This window comes from Grus americana, chromosome 25 (genome assembly GCF_028858705.1).
Source record: "Grus americana isolate bGruAme1 chromosome 25, bGruAme1.mat, whole genome shotgun sequence".
Taxonomy (NCBI): Eukaryota; Metazoa; Chordata; class Aves; order Gruiformes; family Gruidae; genus Grus; species Grus americana.
In genome coordinates this window covers 6,691,243-6,702,581 of record NC_072876.1, presented here as the reverse complement: position 1 = coordinate 6,702,581, position 11,339 = coordinate 6,691,243, and the positions used below count along the sequence as shown (strand labels likewise).

At 41.3% G+C, this 11,339-nt stretch overlaps 1 pseudogene; it reads right to left on the bottom strand.

Moving 5' to 3' along the window:
- Nucleotides 1–4,878: 4,878 nt before the first annotated feature.
- On the bottom strand, nucleotides 4,879–10,977 carry LOC129196274 (uncharacterized; annotated as a pseudogene).
- Between the last annotated feature and the right edge of the window lie 362 nt (nucleotides 10,978–11,339).

The window sequence follows — 11,339 nt, the reverse complement described above, 5'->3', positions numbered from 1 at the left end:
CCCAGGGAAGCTGCTTGGAGTTGGGAAATGGCCTCACTGACCTGGGGTGGGGGGGGCGAAGGAAGGCTGCTTTGGGCTGGCCAGCTCTTGTGTGTCTTTTCAACTGTGGGGAAAATGTTCGGTGAGTCTGGGCTGGGAGGAAAGAGGATGCACTGCAATTATTGTTTGAAAGAAAAAATTACCATTCTAATGATGAAGAAAAATATGCCCAGTAGTCACACTATGTCCCATCCATAGCTAGCCAGCTCCTGGATGTCTGATGGCATAGTGCTCAGCATGCCTCAGAGATGTTCCAGTCTCTGCATGCTTGCTGCAGGATTCATTTCATTGAGTAATTATCCCTGAAAGGCCATGCAGAAGAATCCAGGGATTATATAGAAGCTGCCCTGGAGCACAGGGAGTGTCCTACAGGTGCAGTGTGGAGTCTGTACAGGGTTGCATAAGTGTAAGAGATGACAATCCAATTTCATATTACCCAAATGCTCTTCTTTTGAAGACATTCATTCCTTTATATTCTTGGTTACCTTCCAAGAAGATGATTTCTTGTCCCCAGATTCCCAAGTATGTCACTATCTTTTTTTGGCCAAATACAACTGAATGGACACCCTTAGAAAGAGCTTATTTCTTGTGTTTTGACACAAAAGGAAGTTTTAAGAGGATTGGGCAAGCTTTGAAAGGTTTAAGAGAGAGTCAGTCTCCATGTTTGCCTGCTAATCCCTCTCAGGCATGCTGTTTCTTCCAGGCGTGCTGCTCAGGATCTCTCAGCAGTATTGTAACTTAAACATTCACTATGATAACAGAAATACTTTTATCAAGGCTGAGGTCCCGCGCTGTTAGGCAATCTTTGTGTGGTATCAAGTAGTTGTATGTTGTAGTATTGTAACAGTTCCTGTGAATGTTTACAGTTTGCAAAGCTCTTTGGGTTAAAAGCAGCCATATAAAAAAGCAAAACATTATGTTCTGCCTGGGTTTTTTTTCCTGTGTTCCTGGGATAGGCACTCTTTTAGAAGGGATATGCTGAACTTCACAGGCATTTGTAGCTATACACTACGTTCCTGAAAGAACAGTAATCACTACGACAGTTCTGGGGGGCTGGTTTTGCCCTCGCTGGTGCAAAAGCATCTCTCTGCTAGCAGAGGCTGAAAGCACACATAAATGTCACTATAGCTGGTGACAAACAGAACAAAAAAGGCAAGTTGTACCCCAAACACTATTGGATTTCTTTCTCCTGCAGTGGATGCCTTAGCTGTGCTTCCCAAGTGAACCAACTATGAGTGACATCTTTACACTAACTGTAAACCAGCTTGGAAATACTGCATGAGTTTGTATTTAGCAACACTGAAGTGGTCCCAGAGCTCCAATGGAAGACTGGTGTGTACTTCTAGTGTCAGTTATAATGGGGCATAACCACGCTGAGTGTCTGAATGAGGAGGATGGTGTCCCCATAGGTGAGAGAGAAGATCTGGCCTCCTAACTCAGACCGTTGTTACATGCTGCAGTCAGAGTGGGGCCTGATGAAAGCTGGCCTGGTTTTTCCATCACTGCATTGCTGGCAGCTCTGCAATCGTGATGAAATACAGAAATGCAGGAAGTGTAGTTGTTGCAAATAGAGCAGAATAAATCCTCAAGGACCTCACAGCTGAAGATTCGTGAACGCAGAAGAGCGTGAAGGGCAGTGGCCCAAGGGAGTAAGCAGGCATTGTAGGCCTGGAGGGAATGCCCTCAGCACATAATAGGTTATCTGATCACAAAGTGACTCAGATATTGATTTTTACAGCTTTTTGCTTTATTCTTAATTTGAAATTCTTTTCAGTTCCCTAACAAGAACAGGAGCAGACTAATTTAAAGCAATCCCTCACTTTGGAGAGAAGTTCCTCTATCTGCTAATCTTGGGCAAGTCACGGTTGCCAGGATCTTGTCCTTTATTGCTTAGTTTTCCTGTCTGGTAATCAATGTTTTGCAATTGCTGGGCATGGGGGAGACCTAAGGGAGGAAGTTGAGAACAATTGAACAGGTATTCTAAAGTGAACAGAATGAATAAAATTTTGTGCTAGTAACGTGAAGTGAATAGGGTTGGTAAGCTGGGTTTTCTCTTTCTTTAGGTTCTTCATACAACAACACTTTGCTGATTGTTTTTACTTGGAGGAGTTAGACACAATCATTTGTTCCAAAAACGTTGTCATGTTTCAGTGACTTCCAGAGGAAGAGGAAAGGTATGAATGAGTCAACTTCATTTTGTCTAGCAGGAGACTCCTTGGTCTCTGTAGTTTGTAGTATATCCAAAATTCAGTTTACTTTCCCATTTTGCTTTCTGTGGGTCTTTCAAGACACAGGGCAGAACTGAATGGTTTACATAGTGGCTAATAAAACATTGTCCTTTTCATCTCTGCCTTATGTTCACATCTCCCTGGCTTCTGAGGCATATGGCAAATTTTACCCAATTTGCAAACCTGCTACTGGAAAGCACTTAGATGGCATAATACTAGGAGGACTTGAGCAGAATCTCTAGAGTATAATTTATTATATGATTGTTATGTTTTATAGTGCACTTAGGGCAAGAGCTCTCTGCAGTGAACAGCAGGTAACAGATGGAGGTGCCCAGTCATTAGTCACATGGATATTTGTTTACTCCCTATTAGAGATGAAATGGTCCTCGTAGTGTTTACTGCTTTTGAAGTGAGACAAAGAAGAAACAAATAATTATTTCGGCATAGGCTGCAGAGAATGTTTAGATTTGGAGTGAGTTTTAACTATATGTCATGTAGAAGGCCAGAGGAGATGTCTGGAGGCACGGGGATGGAATGTATTGACTAATAGCCTCAATCTTAGAAAAAACTCCGGTCCTCTTACATCCTGTCAGCTGTGCCCTGCCCATCTGATATGCCCAGTTCCCAGAATGCCACAACTTTATTTCCTGCCACCATCAAATGAAAGACAAGCTGGGAGGACGTGTGAGATATTAGCCAGATACATGTCTATACCACTATTCGACAGCCAATATAGAACTAGGTCACTGACTAGCTGTCTCCGTTGGCTTATCTGAAGACACAGCCAGGTTTGTAATGTCCCAGATGTCCAGAGGCTGCTTGTACATAGGTCAGACCATTCCTGAATGTGATTCCACAGCTAAGCATAACAGAAGCAGATTAGATGGGCTACTGATGCTTTCCAAACTCCACTACCAAACGTGCCAATCTGAACGGGGACTTGCGATAATTCTTCTTTCATTGTGGGCAGTTTGGGTTACTAGCAAATCTGCATCATTTGCACAGAAGGAAAACACCTGTAAGATGTTACAAATTTGGAAAGATTTGAGAATATTTCTTGTGTCTTTGTTTTAAAACAGACAATTACATATTTACATTTTGTGACAGAGGGCTGATGCTGTCCATAGAGATAAAAAGTCCCTAGAAACACCCTCAAATCCATCATGTGATAGTAGATCAGCTATGTAGGCAGAAAGAAGTGTATACCAGTAAGCCTCTCTATTTTAACTTCCATTACTTTAGGATCTGAGGCCGCCAGAACCTTCACTGTGTATGCCATTGCACCCAGATGAGAAAGTTAGGCATATAAAGTTTTAGGTGCTTTCCAAGAGTCAAACAGGGTAAATAAAGAGTTGAATTTGTATACTGAGGCCTATTATGTTAACTGTTTGTCTTTCCTGTTGTGGATCATTTCAGATCTTAATGGTATGGTCCCCACACCAACACTTTTGACATCTCAAAAATGACCCAAAGCACAAAGGTGTCAGTCATTAATTCTTTCCAGAGTTGGTCGATGCAGTGCAGTTGGGAAGCTGGGACAGGAAGCGAAGAATGCAATCTTGCAAGCCTGTTTAGGAAGCCAGAAATTGATTTCTTTAGCTATTATTATGAGGTTTTTCTAGCTATATTTTCAGAGAATTTGCAATAGAGGGACAAAATAATCTCAGGTATATGGCAAAAAGCCTGCTATCATGTAGCCACATCAGACCAGCCATCAGAATTTCCTTCTTCTCTCCCCCTCACCCAGAATTGTATAAGCACTCACAGGCAGGGTGGAGTTCATATGATTTATGGACGTCTTCTCTGTCTTTTCACATTCCTCCCATGCCACTCTGTACCTAAGTTGGAGTCTTCTTGCAATCTTAATACCAAAAAATTAAAGCCATTTTTGTACCATATTCAGCATCCTTGGGCCAAACTCACAGAATTAAGATGAAAATCTCAGTGAGTTTAATTTTGGCATTTATCCGTAATCCCTAATGGATGTTTGCACATATCACCATGATAACAGGATTCAGGATTTTGATCAAAAAGTGTGTAATTTATAATGAAGTCAAGCTAGTTTTAAACTGTAGCATGGGTGTGGCATTAGTAAACAACAAGTACCAACAGCAAGGAAATACAAAGTTATTTCTTTGTAAAAACAAATAAATAACTTTGGATGTAAATTCTGTTCAGGCTGAAGGTATTTTATACTGTAACATAGACAAATACTTTTCAACAAGACCCTTGTATACTAAAACATGTCAAGTGCATTACTTGTCTCTATCAAACAACTCATATGTTGAAAATAAAGCAGCTTCTTTACCACTATTAACATTAGTTAGCAATAATTAAAATCTATATATATGAGTATTTAAGTGAGCTGTTGAAGAAAGTCTAAGAGGAAGCATCATGTTCCCATATCTCACAGCCCTTTGTTGACTGTGGCACTGTATCAGTTGCTACCAAAGAGAACCAGTTTCCTGTATTTGGGTTCATAGTTGCCTGTCACTTAAAAATAGAGCTGTTTGTAAAAAGCAAATAAACCACAGCCTTCCGCTGGATTTGCTTACCAATAGCTGAATTGTGATGCTGTACTATTAGAAAAATGCAGTTATTTTCTGTGCATCCATGTGCCTCATCCTTTCAGCTGCTTTCTGCCTTGCACCCCATGTGCATCCAACTTCAGCAATTGGTTACAAATTGATTATTTCTAAATGTAGTTCAGCAAAGTTCTGTGAATAAGCCCAAGGCTTTGTGCTGCTTTGTTTAGGAGGACTTGCTTTTTTCTTTTCATTTCCAGTATGTAGAATTGTGGCTCTGAAGATAACAGTAGTGTATTCCACAGCTCCTGAGGAAAGTTAATTGCCTAGTGGTTCTCGAGTGTGGAAGAAAACTTCTGGTGAAGGCTGTATGTTGACATATGACGAGGGCAGGGAGTGACAGGACAAGGGGGAATGGCCTTACGCTGAAGGAGGGGAGATTGAGATGAGATCCGAGGAAGAAATTCTTCCCTGTGAGGGTGGTAAGGACTGGCACAGGTTGCCCAGAGAAGCTGTGGATGCCTCATCCCTGGAAGTGTTCAAGGCCAGGTTGGATGGGGCTTTGGGCGACCTGGGCTAGTGGAGGGTTGGAACTGGATGGGCTGTGAGGTCCCTCCCAACGCAAACCATTCTGTGGTTCTATGATCTTCAGGCTTCAGCTGAGTTTGGTTCCTTATGACAGCATATATATTGTACCGTCATTTAGTTCCCCATCTGACATTCTACTTCGTTTCTTCTGTCCTTCTGAGAAACCACAAAGAATGAGAAGTTAAAAAGAAATTCAGCATTTTTTGTTTCTGAATATTAGTCTTAGTTCATCTACGATCACAAATGTTTTCTTCTCATGTAATGAAACTAGGGAAGAGGGGAGGGGATGCATGGGAAGAGGGAATGTGCGCTCAGAGAAGTTTAGAAAACTTCTCTTACACAAAACTACTTCCTCATATTTAAGGGACTGGGTAGAAAGATGCAGCAACAGTTAACACAGGAAATATTTAGGACACAATAAGTTTTCCTTTGATGAGAACCTCTGATGATGTTACTGAAGATTCAAGGCCAGTTAATTATCAAAATTACATATTTGTTATTACATTTATTTTTCTGAGTATTATAAACAAAAATATGCAGAAGGGCTATGACTTACTCAAATGACCAAGTTAGGTTGTGTCTGCTTTGCAACAAGATGTCATCAACAAATACAGACAGCTAGCTTTAGTCTGCTAGCTTGAGCGGATGCTACGCACCCACTGTAGGATGGATGGTTCTGTGTGCTTTATAACCCCCGTGAGTGCTGAACACAGAGCCAGTGTCTCTGCATGACAGAGAGCAAACAAAGCACTGGGAATGTAGGATTTCTGATGATGTCTTACCTGCAGTGCTGCTTGTCCGAAAGAAGGATGTCTGCCAAAGTCCATCCTTTTTCCCGCCACAAAGGACAGAATTTCCTTTGAGTGTAAAACCACACCTTTACCTTTTCATTTTAAAAATCACTACCCCCACTATCCCTTCCCTGTAATTTAACTCACGTCTTGCATTTCACTGAGCTTGGTCTCATTGCCACTCTGGACAATGATTACTATGAACAGACCTTCCTTACAGTCAGGGAGATGGGATGACAAGCTGTAGGGGCAGGAAAACTAGACAAGAAGATTAGGGAGCTTTACCTTCCCTTTTGCTTCTGACGTAAGTGGTGACAAGGAGTATAACGGTAGCAATCAGAGCAGTTGTAGGCAGGAAGGAACTCAGCACCATGAGAGCATAGAGAGTCCTGCAGGGAAAAGCATGATATCTCCGTTACTATTTACAGCACCAGAGGTGACTACGTTCATTTGGGAGGGGATTTTGTGTGTTTGAAAATGGATTATGGTTCCAGGATAAAAATTCAGCATGCAAATATTACCCCTGCTGTCTCTAAACAAGCGTGATTCCATGAGGTCTGATCTACAGCCACAGAAGATCCTTCCCAGCTGTATTTTCTTTGGCACTTGGCAAGCCTGGGGAATACTCAGGAGTTTGAATCCTCTTCCTGCAGTCATTTGCAGTGCTACCAGAGTTCAAAGGCATCCCTCATCAGGATGCAGTAGCCCTTCTCATGGTCTGTCTTTGATCAGGATCATTAACAGGGTAATAACTCTCATCTAACTTACCACGTTGTTTAGCTGGGATTGGTCTTGGGCTGGTCTGTTTGTACAAAAGGCAGAGTTATTGTAGCATTGCATGGGCAATAGAGTTGTTCTTTTTTTAAGCAGATAGAAAGTAAGAACACAGTCAAACTGAGCGTCATCAGTAGAGGCCTCACCTAGCGCTCCTGAAACTGATAAGAATGTTCTGCAGTTTTTCATGGGACCTGGGGAGGTTGGACCAAACTCTCTAGGGGAGAAGGGGAAGCCTCTTTGTGTGTGTATGTGTGTGCATGCACATGCTTAGGTTGTCTGTCACACCACTCCTCAAGTCCTGCAGTGCATCCAGAATGCTATAGAGTCTGGGAGTCTTTGGTTTTTACCTCTGATCCTTACTGCTGTTGTGTTGGCGACACCCCCCTTCTTAGGGAAATGAAGTGGTGTCTAAATCTGCATCCCCATTCCAATTTTTCTCTTGGAAAAAACTCAAGAGCAGGTGATTTTCCCACATCAAACCACCCCGGTGACTTTTTCTCATGCTAAAAAATCCTGCTTTGCAGGTTTGTAGAATGGTCCAGAGTTACTGCTTGCTTGTTAGCTATGAAATTGTGAAGTTGCACGAGAAAATTCATCCTTTGCCATTTGCCAGTAAAAGAAGGTTAGTTAATGCAGCTGAATCACAGGAATGGGATCAACCAGTTCCTCAGGTAAGAGCTGGGAGTTTTGTTTGGGTTGTTGGATAGTACCTGTTATCAGTGTATCTAAATGAAAATATCAAGAGTAGGCCCAGCCAGAGAGCTAGTAGTAAGTATGACAGGAACAGACATACTGTGATTTCAGTTTTCTTCCCTTTGGGTTGTGGTACTCTTGTGTTTTTTCATTCTTGCAAAATATTTGATACTTGATTGCATTGGAAAACCTACTTATTCAACAATTATATCATGTGCAGAAGGACAAATGAGATTTGGTTTCTGCTTTCCTTATAAGTTTGGGTCCTGTGACAGATCAAAAGGAAAAGACAGCTCCTGCAGGAGACAGGTTTTGTAGAAGGTATAGACCAGCCATGAAAATTTGTACCGTTTTAGAGAATAATATGAAAACTGAGTTGCTTATTTTGGGCACTTGAATGCTTTTAGAAAGGAAGCATCTTAGAAACAAGATGTGTCATGTGATTCCCCTCCACACACAAATACAGATTTTTATTAATGAGCAGTGGCAAAGAGATGAACTCAGGTAGAAATTCAGGCAAAGATTCAGAATGCTTGAAGTCTGTTTCATCTGTTGATATAAATATAAAATTTCATTAGTCAATGAAGCCAAGCCAGACTCCCCCCCCACCAGTTGGCTGCAATTTATTTATACCATTAGTATGTATCAAAAATCTGTTTAAAAAAAAGAAATTCAGGAATTATCTGTGTCTCAGGAAATTTCCAGGCTCAGAAGAGAGCTCTTTAACATTGACCTGTAATCTTTCTTGTCAAGTGGTAAGAAATTGCTGACTTTTAGAAGATCATTAATTCTTTGATTAACTCACCCAAAACTTCTAGCATGATCCTATTCAGTAGTTTGTTTCTCCCCTGGAAATGGCTCTCAAGATGATATTCTCCTGAGTCATTAAGTCAGAGCTTTTTCAGCCACACTCTAATAATTTTCCATGAGAAGTCATTCATCATTTCAGTCCTTCCTACTTTAACGATACTTTGATCAGAGTTACCTCCGATAATAGGTTGACATCTAATTCGGGACACCGTTTTGCACCAAATAAAACGGTGAAGCTTCCTGATTTGGTTATCACAGAATAGGAGCAATGGAGGGACAGGGAGTTCCTTTTTTTTTTTTTTTAGGTTCTAAAGAAAATAGAGTGGTGATTCATTAGAGGGAGAAAAGACAGGAAAAAACAATCCCCATGGTGGCGTACATCTCACCCAACAAAGGAGCAAAGCTAAGATCAGCACAAAGAGAACTTGCAGAAGACAAGGAAATAAGCAGCCCCAGTTTGAGGAGGGTGGTCACTGGAGATGAGGTTGGGGCGGTGTTGTGGTTTAACCTGGCAGGCAGCTAAAACAACCATCTCCAGTTCTATATGGAACATGAGGCCATATGGTATGGAATATCCCTTTGGTCAGTTGGGGCCAGCTGTCCTGGCCGTGTCCCCTCCCAGCTTCTTGGGTGTACCCTGCCTTCTTGGTGGTGGGGCAGCATGAGAAGCTGACAAGTCCTTGACTGCTTGGCAACAACTAAAACCACCAGTGTGTTATCAATATTATTCTCATCTTAAATTCAAAATGCGGCACTGTACCAGCTGCTAGAAAGAAAATTAACTCTATCCCTGCCAAAACCAGGACAGGTGGCAAATGAGAAATTCAGATTACTGCTGCCCTTCCTGAACATGGGCTGTATCAGGTTCTATTGCTGTCAAATTCCCCAGGTGCTGGGACATGGAGCCACCTCAGTATATTTCTTATGACTCATATATGTGTTCAAGTTCAAGATGGTGTTGCTCCATCTCACAAGTCTTCTACGTGAGTTATCAAAGCTTTTCTGTGTGAAAGGTTTCTGTGACTGTAAAACTCTTAACAGAATGGAAAATTTTGTGCAAAAGGAAGTATTGTTTTTTATTTTTCATCAATTTACTGAAGTATTTCTGTCCCAAATCCATTTGGTTTTGATTAATACAATTCTACAAAATTGTATTCATAGTTTTTGATGGTAATCTGTAAAATATCGATAATTTTCTTTTTTTTTCCCCTTTGAAACATTTTGATTTCATACAGCAACAATAATTTCCTGGCCATTTCTGCCTCTAGATACATATAGGTACATATTGTAGTTCTATATTGAGCTATATAATAGAGTTTTACCCTGTCCTTGATAACCTCTAGTGGGATCTCTGTGTTTAGATACACCGTGTTTTGCTGTGAAACAAAAATGGAAATGACACATCATTTTTGATTTATTTTGGCTGTCTCCAACCCGGTGCACTGCTGACCTCATAGCTCACCCTCAAGTGAAACCACCATCTGTATTCTTTGCAGCAGAACATTCTTCAGATCACCCCACACAGATATGTGCCAGAATCCTGTCTTCGAACTGCTGTTGTGATCACAGAAAACTAGCTTCATCCAAAGTCTGTCAGGTCAGCTGAACAATGCAGTGCACGGTTAAAGTTAATCCTTTCTTTTAGAGGGGAACTCAAGGCTAAGACTGGACAAGATTTTTCTGACAGCTCCTTGAACCACAATTTCTTCTTATGTAAATTCTTGTGCACATCGTATGAGCAGTTTGCTCTGAAGGACTCTCCTTCTGTATGCAGAAACACTTGGGTGTCCTCTCCTGCTATGCATGATTCTTCTAAAGAAAGAAGAAAACAATGCTACAGCTAGTTGCAGCTTAGTATGCCAGTTTTTCTTACATTATACCACTGGAACTCTCACACTGGGCCTCTAAGAAGAGTAATTTAACTCTGCAGGTTTACCTTAATAAACATCTATGCTTAGCCTTAGTGCCACTACCCCTTTTCCATTTTTATTCCTATTGTTCCTCTCTGTGGACTCAGTATTTATTTGCAACAAGAAAGCAAACAGCAGCTAGCCTGTCTGTGACAATACTTGATCCATGACATATCAGGAGAGAGCAACACACACAGGTTTTCCTCCCCATATGCTAGGTGATTTCAGACTGAGAACTTCACGATAGCGGGAGAGAAAGGTCTCAGAAGAGCAAAGATTGCCAAATGTCCTACCATGAAGTTCAGTTTCTGCACAAAATACAGAACTACTATAAACAAAAATGAGAACCCAAAAGCCTGTATAATTAAAATAAGCAAACATCAGGCTGAACATTTCCTCCCTTCATTAACTTCTGGGAAACTGATTCTGCACCTGGCTATAGATGGCCTGAATAAAGCATGCTCAAGAGAGTAACAGTGTGCAATGCATGGAACAGCACAGAGAGCATCCTGTTCCTAGGAGAAATGAAGAGTCTCTGAGCCTTACGTGGTAGTGCTAGCAAGAGCAGCAGGGCTGGAAAATGCTCCATCCTGAAGTAGAAAGTGGTTTAGGGCATGGAGGAAAAAAATGTATCCCAGTGCTGCTTTATCACTGAGAAATTCTCTGTTGCAGGGGAAGTTAACTTGCTGTGTCACTTGCAGTCATCTGCTGCCTAGAGTGATGTTGCCAGTTTGGAATTGCTGAGAATATCTTTTAACTAACAATATTACTTCTTGGGTGGGAAGTAGTTATGAAGGCTGCGTAACATTTACTGGCTACTTTTTTGCTTTAAATATATTGTTGTCTTGGTAGCCATATTTAGCAACAGGCATTTTTGGTCTCTAGTGCTACCTTGATATATTACAGAGCAGCTTTCAGTTGGACGTGTTCATCCTTTCTGCTGCTTTGCACTTACGTGCAAGTTTTATATCCCTCGTT